The following is a 13880-nucleotide window of genomic DNA, read 5'->3' as shown; positions in this document are numbered from 1 at the left end:
GCCATTTTAATTTTTCAGTTTATTTTTATTGGAACTTTTCAGCATTTGTTGTTGTTGTTGTTGTTGTTGTTGTTGTTTAGTCGTTTAGTCGTGTCCGACTCTTCGTGACCCCATGGACCAGAGCACGCCAGGCACCTCTGTCCTCCACTACCTCCCGCAGTTTGGTCAAACTCATGCTGGTAACCTCGAAAACACTATCCAACCATCTCGTCCTCTGTCATCCCCTTCTCCTTGTGCCCTCCATCTTTCCCAGCATCAGGGTCTTTTCCAGGGAGTCTTCTCTTCTCATGAGGTGGCCAAAGTATTGGAGCCTCAGCTTCATGATCTGTCCTTCCAGTGAGCACTCCGGGCTGATTTCCTTAAGAATGGATGCGTTTGAATACGATAAAAACAGATTAATCTGAATGGGAAAAAAAAGAAAGTAACATAGAAGAAAGTAACATGGACCCTGACATGCTCTGGTCCATGGGGTCACGAAGAATCAGACACGACTAAACAACTGAACAACAACAACACAGAAGAGGGAGGGAAAGGGGAGGAACAAGGGGGAAAAGTCCTCTATCAGAGGCAGATCTGAACCCCTGTCTCACACAAAATCATAGAATCATAGAGTTGGCAGAGACCACAAGGGCCATCGAGTCCAACCCCCTGCCAAGCAGGAAACACCATCAGAGCACTCCTGACATATGGTTGTCAAGACTCTGCTTAAAGACCTCCAAAGAAGGAGACTCCACCACACTCCTTGGCAGCAAATTCCACTGTCGAACAGCTCTTACTGTCAGGAAGTTCTTCCTAATGTTTAGGTGGAATCTTCTTTCTTGTAGTTTGGATCCATTGCTCCGTGTCCGCTTCTCTGGAGCAGCAGAAAACAACCTTTCTCCCTCCTCTATGTGACATCCTTTTATATATTTGAACATGGCTATCATATCACCCCTTAACCTCCTCTTCTCCAGGCTAAACATGCCCAGCTCCCTTAGCCGTTCCTCATAAGGCATCGTTTCCAGGCCTTTGACCATTTGACCAAAAGGGTGTGGCTCCTCCCAGCTCTCACCTGGGAGCTTCCCTTTCTTCTCCCACCCTCCCACCCTGGGAGATCTTCCCTTCCCTGCTTCTCACACAGGGCCTTTTGCCTTCTGATGGATGGTCATTTTCAGAGGTTGGTACCCAGCTGCACGGAGCCTTCAATGTGAGCTTCTTCAGGGTTCAGTTTTATTCCTGATGTTGGCCATCAGGAGTTCTTGAGTATACTGTCAGCAAGATGCTGCTGGGATGCAGATCTCCTCCATTAAATCTGCAGGTGTGGCGGTAGAAGCACTAGACCGATGTCTTGCCTCAGTAATGGGCCAGAGGAGAGTCAGTGAACTGAAACTTAACCCACGGAAGCCCTGCTAGTACATGGCTCAGTTGACTGGATAGATGGGGTGCTACCTGCTCTGGATGTCTCAGATGGGGCAGGTATGTAGCTTTGGGGCACTTCTGAGTCCATCAGTATCACCTCCCACACCTTCCATCCTCTTTGGCTAGTGACCCAGCTGTGCCCCTATCTGGGCCGCAACTGTCTTAACTTCTGTTGTCTGTGCTCTGATAACCACTGGATTGGATGACTACAATGCTAGACTGCCTCTGTAGACGGTTCAGAAACCCCAACTGGCACAGAATTGGATAGCGGGCTGGTCCAAATATACATCACCAGTTATGACTGTACTGGCTACTAGTTAGTTTCAAAGTGCTGGTTTTGACCTATATAGTCTTATAGGGCTCAGGACCCCTATACCATGGGGACCACCTCTCTGCACATGGACCCAGCCTGGACGCTGTGGTCATCATCTGATGCCCTTCTTTGTGTACCCCATCTATTGGAAATTTGGAGTGTGGCAACACAACAAGGGGCCTTTGCAGTGGTGGCCCCGTTTGTGGAATGCTCTCCCCAGAAATGCATGCCTGGCGCCACCTCTCTCTATCTTTAAGCACCGGGCAAAGACTTTTCTCTCATGTTGAGGAAAATGCACATTACAGACCCAACTTCCTTTTTAACCACTTTCATTTTGTGGTGGAAGGCACGTTTTCTGAAAATAAGGACCTTTTATGCTGTTGCGGTGTGCACTTTGGATAAACGCTTTTTTAAAAAGGGCATTTCATCATCTCTCTTGCCTTCAGACAAACCTGGCAGGGGGAAGGCAATTCATTCCATGACCTTGGTCTAAAGCAAACAGAGGCTGCCCTGTGCAGCAGGTGCAATGAAGTTGATCGACTAACAGCCTGGCGCAGGGAGTGTGGGGATGGGTTGGGCTCAGCTAAACATTCAAGTGGCCTTTCACCAAACGAAGGCGTGCGGCTTTGATTTAGTTCTGGGGAACAATTGGGCTCACAGCTTGCCCGCTTTGTGCTGCAACAGGTATGATAAATTTGGAAATGCCAACCACTGTACAGTGGTACCTGGGGTTAACTGCTTAATTCGTTCTGGAGGTTCGTTATTAACCTGAAACTGTTCTTAACCTGAAGCACCACTTTAGCTAATGGGGCCTCCCACTGTCGCCGCTGCACGATTTTTGTTCTCATCCTGAAGCAAAGTTCTTAACCTGAGATACTATTTGTGGGTTAGCGGAGTCTGTAACCTGAAGCGTACGGAACCTAAAGAAGTCTGTAACCCGAAGTACCACTGTAAAAGGGGGGGGGGAGAGAGAAGTCCTGTAGAGTTGGGAAAAGTCAAATATGAAGTGACTTGACAGAAGCTGATAAATGGCACGGATAAAGTATACTAGGACTCGTGGGCATGGACAGATAAAAGACCTTCTTAAAGGTAAAGGGACCTCTGACCACTAGGTCCAGTCGTGGCCAACTCTGGGGTTGCGGTGCTCATCTCACTTTATTGGCCGAGGGAGCCGGCGTACAGCTTCCGGGTCATGTGGCCAGCATGACTAAGCCGCTTCTGGCGAACCAGAGCAGCGCACGGAAATGCCATTTACCTTCCCGCCAGAGCGGTACCTATTTATCTACATGCACTTTGACGTGATTTCGAACTGCTAGGTTGGCAGGAGGTTATAGGACCATAGCTGTCAACGTTTCACTTTTTTAAAGAGGAAATTCCCTTATTCCGAATAGGAAGATATTCCGAATAGGAATATCTACTTGCACTTTGACGTGCTTTCAAACTGCTAGGTTGGCAGGAGCAGGGACCGAGCAACGGGAGCTCACCCCGTTGCGGGAATTCGAACTGCCGACCTTCTGATCGACAAGTCCTAGGCTCTGTGGTTTAACCCAAAGCGCCACCCACGTCCCTGTAACACAGCACATATTGAAACTATGGAACTCATTCCCCCAGGAAGCAGTCAAGGCCACCCAACTGACTCATGGAATTGTAGAGTTGGAAGAGACTCTACAGGGTCATCTAGTCCAACCCCCTGCAATGCAGGTATCACAGCTAAAGACAGATAGAAGATGCCTTCACCCTGGTATGGTTCCTATTTATCGCGTACACAGCCCAACAAGACAACAACAAGAATCCACCAGCAGCATACAAATCAATCTGGCTACTCGGACGTGAGATCTCCAGGCTAAATAACATAAGGACTGATGGATATTGGTTGGGGACTGGAACCGGGAAAAGGGTGGGTGGAGGTTGGGAATCCAAAGAGTACATAAGTATAATCTGTCTTGTTTTTTTTATAGTTTGTTAGTTGTATGGAAATTGGGAAAATCGTGGAAGGGAAATTTTGGTCGACTTTAGGAAAAAGGTTTAAGAATAATTAATGAGGTATAAGTATTGATGTGTAAATTTGATAAGGTAAAATTGGTTTTTTTTAAATTAAATAGAAATAAGGCTGGTAAAAATAAATTGAGGGAATGGAAAGAAGAAGTAAAGTAAAATAACAGTATGTTAGAACAAAGGTTCAAGTTAAAGTGAAGAAATAAGTTAAGGACTTGCTGAATTGAAAATTTAAATTGGAATACAAGAAGGGGAGGTGTGAGGAGGTCTGAGAAATAAGGTTAAGGAAAATAAGTATCTGAAACTTTACGTGTTTTTTTTTCTTTTTTTCCCCTCTGTTAAGTCTTGAATTTTATGTATTTTTGTGTTGTTTTTATTTTGTTTATTTTTTGTTTTTGATTGTTATATGTTTGTTGAAAATACCAGTAAATATTTATTGGAAGCTGAAAAAACAACAACAACAAATCAATCTGGCTAACCTGATCCAAAAACCAGGGCCGGATTTAGGTTTGATGAGGCCCTAAGCTACTGAAGGTAATGGGGCCCTTTATATGTCCATCTGTCCTTTGTCAACAACAAATTGTCGCTGTTTTTTGTGTTGAATATATGCTATATGGTAATTTATGGACCTAATAGGTATCTAAAGCCATTTGCTCATAACAAAATATGTATTTTCTCAAAGTAATCGTTGAACTGAAATAGTCATACCTCAGGTTGAAGTTGCTTCAGGTTGAGCGTTTTTGGGTTGCGCTCTGCGGCGACCCAGAAGTAATGGAACTTCCGGGTTTCGCCGCATGCACAGACGCTCAAAATAACATCACGCGCATGCATAGAAGTGGCGAATCACGACCCGCGCACGCGCAGACGTGGGTTGCCTTCTGTTCTGGATGCGAACGGGGCTCCGGAATGGATCCTATTCGCATCCAGAGGTACCACTGTACAATTGGAAATGTACATCCAGTTTTTCCCCCCTTTAAATTTTTTTGGGGCCCCCAAGAGAGTGGGACCCTAAGCTATAGCTTGTTTAGCTTATATGTAAATCCGGCACTGCCACACACACACACACACACTGTTCACACACAAAAACAAATCTCACTACAGCCAACCAAAGACAGCCAACCACACCCTAGGCTACCCCCAACCTCTCTCACCACTAAGGATATACAACGAGTGAATAGTAAGAGAACCCACACAAGTGAGGCTGACACAAAACCCCACACATACACTAAGTAGAAGAATGAAAGCATTGCCACCCCACTCCACCCCACTCACCATTCCCCCCTCTCCCTCTTTTCTTCCTAACACTCTATGTAACACAATAAATAAACTGATCTGTAGAAAACACAACTTGAAAAAAAAGAGACAATGCATGTATTTTTTGTAAACTAAGAAATCTTTAATAAAATATATATTTAAAGAAAGGAAAGAATGCGTGGCAGATGGCCATCCAAACTCTGTTTAAAATCCTCCAAGAAAGGAGAGCCCACAACCTCCTGAGGGAGACCGTTCCACTGTCAAACATCTCAGGTGGCTTTAAGAGAGGACTGGACAAATTCAGGGAGGAGAAGGCAATCGATGGCTACGAACCACAATGGCCGTGTTCTGCCTCCACAGAAGGGGAGAGGGCTCTTGTGCTTGGATTCTCTTTGAGGGTTTCCCACAGGTATCCGGGTGGCCCCTGTGAGACCAGGACACTGGACTAGACAGGCCGTTGGCCTGATCCTGCAGGCTCTTCCGATGGCTTTACGTCCCCTGCCAACAAATCGGAACAAATGTTCCATGAAGACCAGATATAGTCTAATCTCTGTGCAAGCAGATCAGGATGAAGGAGCGGGTCAGCCGAGGGAGCATCCTTCTGATAAGCAAAGCCTGTGAAAGGTAGGGTTACTAGACTGAAACCCAGAGAGCCTTTACGCCTCCCGATAAGTTATCTGTGGCTTTTGCCCATGTGCTGTGGTTTATCTGCAGCCTCGATCATTTGCATCAGTTCAGGGAAGTGGTCTGGTGAGGGGACAGGCCGAAGCAGCTGCCTCTGCCTTGCCGACTGTTGCGTCAAGAGCTTTAAAGGTTTCCGAATGGCCCCTGTCTTTGAATCTGGCAATGCTGGTGAGTGGAGGGCTAAGGCTCTTTCAGTGTGGACACCCGGCACTCTCACTAAAACTACATTTCCCAGCATCCTCTGGGGTAAGTCCTGGTAGCAACCCAGCCAGATGGGTGGGGTATTAATACTAATAATAAGCTAAACTGCTATAAAACTAATATAAATGTTGAAATATACTCGGAGTCGTTCATGCTCTTTATTCAGCTCATAGTGGTGAGGAGGAATGGAAGTTCCCCCAGAATGTCTGCTTTATATACATTATTTACACAATGGGCCCCATGTGATTGGCTAATTCCGGGATTCACCCGTAGGCCAATCAGGTTGCGGATTCACTTCCACCTGGAGCTGGATAGGGTGGTTTCTGTGGACCAATCAGACTGCTGAATTCTGGATCCTATTGTTCTAGGACCAATCAGACTGCTGCAATCTGGATCCTATTCTTCTAGGACCAATCAGACTGGATCCTATTGTTCTAGGACCAATCAGACTGCTGCATTCTGGATCCTATTGTTCTAGGACCAATCAGACTGCTGCCTTTTGGATCCTATTCAACTCGGTACATAACAAATGTGTTGGGCGGGTGAGTTCTTGTTTTGCTGTTATGTTATGTATTTTTGTACTGTAAACCATCCTATGACCTTCAGATGAAAGCGGTATATAAATTTAATTGATTGATTGATTAAGAGTGCAGAGAGAACCTCTGGGCTCAACATCTTCCAGTTGCAACACTGTGACTTATTAAGTTTGATGTTAACAGATTCAGCTTACCCCACACAGAGCTCTTTGGGGAAAGCCATGCGTTTTAAATCTCCTTAAAATGGATGGACGCAACCTCAGATTTTACTTGCCCTAATCTTTGCCCGAGTGTTGCTTACTGGTCTTCTCTCCCAGCATAGCAAGTTTGGGACTGGTTGCAACTCTTTCAACATTTCCTTCATTTTATTTAGTTTTGTTTTTGTAAGTAGAGCTTAATTTTCTTTAGATACCTTGGTTGGACAGACCTAACCTTCTCTTCTACATTTTGACCCTCATCCTGCCATTTTCATAACGCAGGAGAGCAGTGAAGGTCGCTTCCCCCTCAAGGAGAGGGTGGGAATCCCTGAGAACTTTGCAAGGAGGAGAAGGAAGAACGAACTGGGATGGGTAGGGAGAGAGAGAGATGTCAGCGCATTTGCAACACATGACTCACCCAGGAGGGCTGGAGAATGCAGAGGGAGGGAGGAAGGAGACTTAGAGAGGATGGATGGAGACAGTAAAACTTGCCAATCCGCGCATCTCCTGGCATGCGCTCACAGCGAGGAATGTGAAGGGGTGGAAGGTTGTGCAGGCAAAGGGGTGCCTTCCGAGGGGCATGTCTGAACAGGAAGTGGAAGGCATGTCCGCTCCTTGTTCTGGGTGAGTAAGAATGTTTCAAAGAAATGCGGGGGAAATGCCTGTTCTGGTCTTCCAGGAACAGTGGGACGCAGGCTCCGGAATGGCCCTCAAGCCGCAACTTCCAAGTATGGATTCGTGCCTTTTAAAAGAGGTGTTGAGGGAGGTTGGGTTGGAAGTAGAGGTGGGAGAATCTGTCAATTTCACGTTCTCATTTTTTTCATTTAAGGTGAGTTCGTTTCCACATCAACCTGCGATGGTGGTGGTGATGATTAAAAATGTTCATTAAAAATCCAGCAAATTTATCCTAATACGCACATTTTTGTATGGAGTTTTCAACAACAACAACAACAACAATAATAATAAATAAATAAGCAAGCAAGTCACCCATCTGGGCGGCTTCCAACAAATTGAAACATTAAGCACAGTAAAACATCAAACATTAAATACTTCCCTATACAGGGCTGCTGTCGGATAATAATAATAATATTATTAATAATAATAATAATAATAATAATAATAATAATAATAATAATATTAATAATAATAATAATAATAATTTTTGCAAAGCAGTTTTCCTTACTTAATGCATTTGTTTTGCATGTTATTTTCAAGCAATATGTGCATTTTTACACTCACTTTAGTCTGCTTATGCGCATCTTCGTTCAAATGACTGCATTGCACAACACTGCAGATGCCGAAGGACAGCTGTGCTTTGGTTCATGTGTCGTTTTTGGAAAAAGCATGAATTAGGTCTGTTCACCTTTAAATGCAAACCGAACCGAATTTCTCCTGCATCCCTAGCTAGAAACGACCCATGTGCAGAAGATGATCATTAATTGATATGCTGTCATCAAAGTACCGTACTTTGAACTGCCCCGGTTGTGGCAGGGTGCCAGGGCGCAGCTTGTCACAGAACATCATATGGCACAGGAATCATGATATACCAGAGAGTCTTGGCGCACAATAAGGACATAAGAAAAGCCCTGCTGGATCAGACCCATCTAGACCACCACCCTGTTTTCACAGTGGCCAAGCAGATACCTCAACGAAAAGCAAATAGGATCCGGGCACAGGAGTATTTTCCTTGTCTTTGGTTTCCAGCATCTGGTATTCAGAAGCATGATTGCCTCTCACCCTGGAACCAGAGCAAAGCCATTCTGGTTAGTGGCCAGGGCCGGCCCTACCATGAGGCCGAGTGAGGCAGCTGCCTCAGGCAGCCAATTCTGAGGGGTGGAAAGTGACCTTCAAGGTGTGCCATGTGCTCTGCCCTGCATCTCATAAGCTAGCTTTTGCCCTGGCATTGCCAGTCCGCCAATAAGGCGACCTGAGGTAACCTGCCTCGGGTGGCATGCTTCACATACCCCTTCTTTCCTAGTTGCGGTGAGGCATTTTGTGATTCACCTCAGGTACCAAAATGTATTGGGCCGGTCCTACTAGTTGCCATTGGTAGACTTATCCTCTATGGATTTGCCCTATTTTAAATCTGTTCCTTTTGGTGGCCGTCACCGCCTCCTCTAGTAGCGAGTTCCAAAGTTTAACTACACACTGCATGGAGAAGTTTTTCCTTTTATCTGTCCCAAAGCAATAATCACAAATACTTTAAAAATAAACATAGGAGGAATGCTTAATTTTCTGTCAGGGCTCCTCTCTCTCTATGACACATTGGAAACAGGCAGAAATCCGGCCACCCCACTATTGCTGGGCAATTACCATGTTAGACAAAACTGCACCTTTTGAATTCTCTTTGACTTTCAAAGATGCATTTCATTTCAACACTCTGTTTTTCCTTCAGTAACAGCACCGGATCCCAAGGGTTGCTAAACCTCTCCTGCCAAAAAACGCTTGTTTCAAACCTACCCCTTTGCGACAAGTTAAAAGAGAGGCAAAAAGAAAGGAGCGTTGTCACAGGGCTCTGTCAGGAGCGAAAACAAGAAAAAGATGGCAGCCGTACTGAAGACATGGCAATTTTCACAAAAGTGCATTGTTGTTGTTTAGTTGTTTAGTCGTGTCCGACTCTTCGTGACCCCATGGACCAGAGCACGCCAGGCACTCCTGTCTTCCACTGCCTCCCGCAGTTTGGTCAAACTCATGCTGGTAGCTTCGAGAACACTGTCCAGCCATCTCGTCATCCGTCGTCCCCTTCTCCTTGTGCCCTCCATCTTTCCCAACATCAGGGTCTTTTCCAGGGAGTCTTCTCTTCTCATGAGGTGGCCAAAGTACTGGAGCCTCAGCTTCAGGATCTGTCCTTCCAGTGAGCACTCAGGGCTGATTTCCTTAAGAATGGAGAGGTTTGATCTTCTTGCAGTCCATGGGACTCTCAAGAGTCTCCTCCAGCACCATAATTCAAAAGCATCAATTCTTCGGCGATCAGCCTTCTGTTTGGTCCAGCTCTCACTTCCATACATCACTACTGGGAAAACCATAGATTTAACTATAAACAGATCTTTGTCGGCAAGGTGATGTCTCTGCTTTTTAAGATGCTGTCTAGGTTTGTCATCGCTTTTCTCATAAGAAACAGGCATCTTTTAATTTCGTGGCTGCTGTCACCATCTGCAGTGATCATGGAGCGCAAGAAAGTAAAATCTCTCACTGCCTCCATTTCTTCCCCTTCTATTTGCCAGGAGATGATGGGACCAGTGGCCATGATCTTAGTTTTTTTTTGATGTTGAGCTTCAGACCATATTTTGTGCTCTCCTTTCCCCCCTTCCATCTAACTTCGACTCCCCTGCTCTCTTGCATCAGATTTCTGGGCTAATAAGAAATTGATGGCAGCGGCAGCAGCCTCCTCAAAATAAACAAAGTCAAGTCAGTCCAGTCCAGCCTCTCTTGCGGTTTTCACTTTTGAGCTTTCACAGTTTCTCCTGTCAAACGTAGCACTTGAGATGGCAGATGTGATGAGAAACACCCACCACCACCAGCAAACACCGCCTGGGCCTGGTTGTCTTGTAAGGCCCCTCGGAGTTGCCTGCTTCCCTTTGGATCATTTCTAGCCTGAGGGGAAAAATAAATAAATGAAGTGGAGTGGGAAATCCCAGGCCAAGCCTTTACTTTATTACTTTATTATGGTCATAGACCAGCATAAGCAAAACATCTAAATAAATAGCATAACAGTATGCAACTAAGTGAATAATTGTTAAATAAATGGGAGCAAGAACCAAACGTAGATTTAAACTTAATTAAGCGGGTGGCGCTGTGGGTTAAACCACAGAGCCTAGGGCTTGCCAATCAGAAGGTTGGCGGTTCGAATCCCCTTGACAGGGTGAGCTCCCGTTGCTCAGTCCCTGCTCCTGTCAACCTAGCAGTTTGAAAGCACGTCAAAGTGCAAACCTTCCCGCGCTCCTGCAGGAAGGTAAACGGCATTTCCGTGCGCTGCTCTGGTTCGCCAGAAGCGGCTTAGTCATGCTGGTCACATGACCCAGAAGCTGTATGCCGGCTCCCTCGGCCAATAAAGCGAGATGAGCGCTGCAACTCCAGATTCGGCCATGACTGGACCTAATGGTCAGGGGTTCCTTTACCTTTACCCTTAAGCGTAGATAATGGGTGACTAAAAATTTATAAGAAAAATTGAAAGATCAGTTAACAAAGCTATATGTGGTGGGCTTCAGAAGTGCGGATCTAACAGTATGGGCCTTCAGTTTAGGAATGAGTTGTAGCATGGATCATTCTTCGTCGGATATCTATCATGGTAGCGCAAAATCTGGCAGCTGAATATGTGACTTCTGGGCTCTCGTCCTGTAGTAGCAGGGAGATGTTGTGTTGTTCTGAACGCCCAGGAAACTTATATAAGATGGGTTGGATAAACCTAGTTCGAATGTCTATATAATCCTGGCAATGAAGAAGGGCACGCTCCGTTGTTTCCTGCTGCCCAGAGCCACATGGCAGGCCAACCCTTCTTGGCTCCAAGAACACACCAGCTTGTAAGTGAAATGATTGCCTTGGATGTCAGGATCCCTCAGGATTACATTAGCGCACTAGGTCGGATTTGGGAAGCAGATTGAATTTGGGTAAAATCTCAGTCTGCAAACTGGGGGCGAGGGAATGAAGCAAATCCTTTTCCTCATCAACAGCATCTCATGTGATGTCACGCCAGCGCTTCATTTGCATAGGTATGTTGACAGATGAGCTGACATAATTTTTAATTTAAGGAATGAAAATGTTTCTCCCTTTTGGTGATTTGTGTGTGTGCTATCTCTCGTGAAAATGTTTAACTGATTACATATGTTGCCCTCACTTGTTCTCCGGGTGCATGGGGTTTTAGGGGAGGGGTCGTACCTCTGGTGGGGGACTCGTCGTGCTCCTTCTGGGGTAGTTTGTGCTATGGTTACCAGATTTTTTTCAATGAATCCGGGGACACTTTTTTTAAAAACAACAACTGAATAGCAACAGGGAGTCAGTAGTGGGGATGGTGAGACAAAAGACCCTGGGCCCAAGCACACATGCATATTGTATAAAGGTGCAAAGCCCTTCTTCGCACCCTGTGAAACATAAATGCGCAGAGTTTTTTAAAAACTGGGCAACGGCCGCCCGTCCGCGACTCTCGAGCCTCCCCCGATCTTCTGCCCCCTTTGTTTTGACTGATCGAGGGAGGCTTGGGAGTCACAGGCGGGCAGCTGTTGCCCAGTTTTTTTTAAAAAAAATGCTGCACGTTTATGTTTCACAGGATGCAAAAGAAGGGCTTTGCACCTTGCCTGGCAGAGAAACCACACGCCTTGCGCCCCTCATGGGCAGCGCCTGCCCGCTCGTGACTCCCAAGCCTCCCCTAATCTGTCAAAGGGGGAAGGGGCAGGAGATCTGTACCGCCGGACGTCCCTGGTTCTCCTTTGGCAGTGGCGGCGGCAGCGAGCAGCTCCTGAAGCCAGCCAGAGCCAACTGCGCTACCAGGCTGGCTCCGGGCTGCTGAGGCTGCCACTGCCACGTTTCCCGGGGACAGATTTACAAATCTGGGGACATTCCGGGGATGGAATTTGTCTGGGGACATATTTGCAAATCCGGGGACTGTCCCCGGGAACCGGGGACATTTGGTAACCCTAGTTTGTGCACCTTTGGTCCCCGCTCTGCACTCAGCTCTCACCTGTGGCTCCTAGAAGCTGGCAGCAGCATCTGACAACGGCCACAACCCAGGAATGGCTTTGACTGGCTGGCTAAACCAGGTGAGGGGCTCCAATGGGTCTCAAACCCTCTGGTCCTGCATGCAAAGACTGACTGTCGGATTGAGCAGGCAAGACAATAGTGGGTGCAACAGTCAAGAAGGCTGCTTCTGCACATGCTATAGAGGGGAGTGAGGGGCAGATGGGGCTTGTCAACCTGGGAAGGTAGCCCATCTAGGAGAAGGAAAACTCTGGTCCTAAATCTGGAGTAAACCCTACACAAACACGGAGTGGAGTTGCCTTTGGGTGAGTGTTGCTGTAGGTGTTTTCCTGTTGTTTCTTGTGGGACGGGAGGTTCTCAGCATCACCTTTTCCTTCTGTGAAATGGGCATTTTGTCTTGCCCACAATACTGTCCCCCCGCCCCAATTTCCAAATTAGCCCCTGGGGCCAAAAAAGGTTGGGAACCCCCTGCCACCGCCTCCAAATTAATTTTAAAGAAGTGCCATTTCTTTCTGCCCAGCAACAACCAGAGGAAAGCAACAACTTACTCTTTGAGCAGCATTATGACATTAACTCTGTTTCAAAAAGAAAAAGCTCCAAGGACACTGCCACTCATCCGCCTGCCCCCCCCCCCCGTCCCCGCCAGCCCGGTGACTTATTTTGGTTTGGAGCAAGCAATCATTCAGTTCCTTTAATAATTAAAAGGCATTTGAGTTGTCTAAGCCTCAAGAAAGAGATAAGCAGCTTTCTTAGGACCAGAATTCAGACTGGTTTAATAAGGCGCATTTATGGGAAATGCTCTTGGCGCTTAGCAATGCAGCGCTGAACATTTGGGGTCTCTGGGAGACAGAATGAAGAAAGGCAGTGCACATCACCCGCAGATGATTTAAACTAAAATATTAAATAGTCAGCGGAGGGTAACTTTCAGGGAATTGAGATCAGGCGTGATTTTTTATTTTTTTTAATTGCAAAACAAGCCTGGCATTGCTACTGCCGACCAGATAAAATCCATAAGCATCTTAGCAGTTTAATTCTGCAAGGGAGATGCAAAAAATTAGCCAGGGATGAAAGACAAAACCCATAATTAAGAAGGGCTGATTCAGCTCACACGGAATGCATTTCCGGCCGGCCCTCCCGCCCCCGCCCCCAAATCCCACCTTCAAATTTCCGACGTGTGCATCAATGTCAGCTGGGAAATGCTGGTTTCTGTGTACATGCAACCATGCTAAAATTACAGGATATTTGCAATGGCTAATCTGATAGGAGCCCTTGCTAATCTGCATACAGATGGCTGGCGGATGTGCTAAGTACTGTATCACTTTATGATACTGAATACCTTGGTCCAGCCAGGGCTTTATCAGATGCCGCTGTTGCTGCAGGTGCAATGGATCAGGATTCCCCCAAGTTGCCTACAAAGGGGCCGTTACACTTTTGTGAACTCAAATAAAAGGGTCGGCTCAAAAAGAGGGAGGGAGGGGCAGCTTTAACCTGCCCAGATGGCATCCATCGATTCTAATTCCTGGTGCACCAGAGTCACGTTACAGAGTCCTTTTAAAATTTATATGCACATGTGAGCCATAGGCAATGTTACTGGCAGACCTCTGCATAGAG

The sequence above is a fragment of the Podarcis raffonei genome, chromosome 1 (assembly GCF_027172205.1).
Source record: "Podarcis raffonei isolate rPodRaf1 chromosome 1, rPodRaf1.pri, whole genome shotgun sequence".
Classification (NCBI taxonomy): Eukaryota; Metazoa; Chordata; class Lepidosauria; order Squamata; family Lacertidae; genus Podarcis; species Podarcis raffonei.
Note: the sequence above shows the minus strand (reverse complement) of the source record.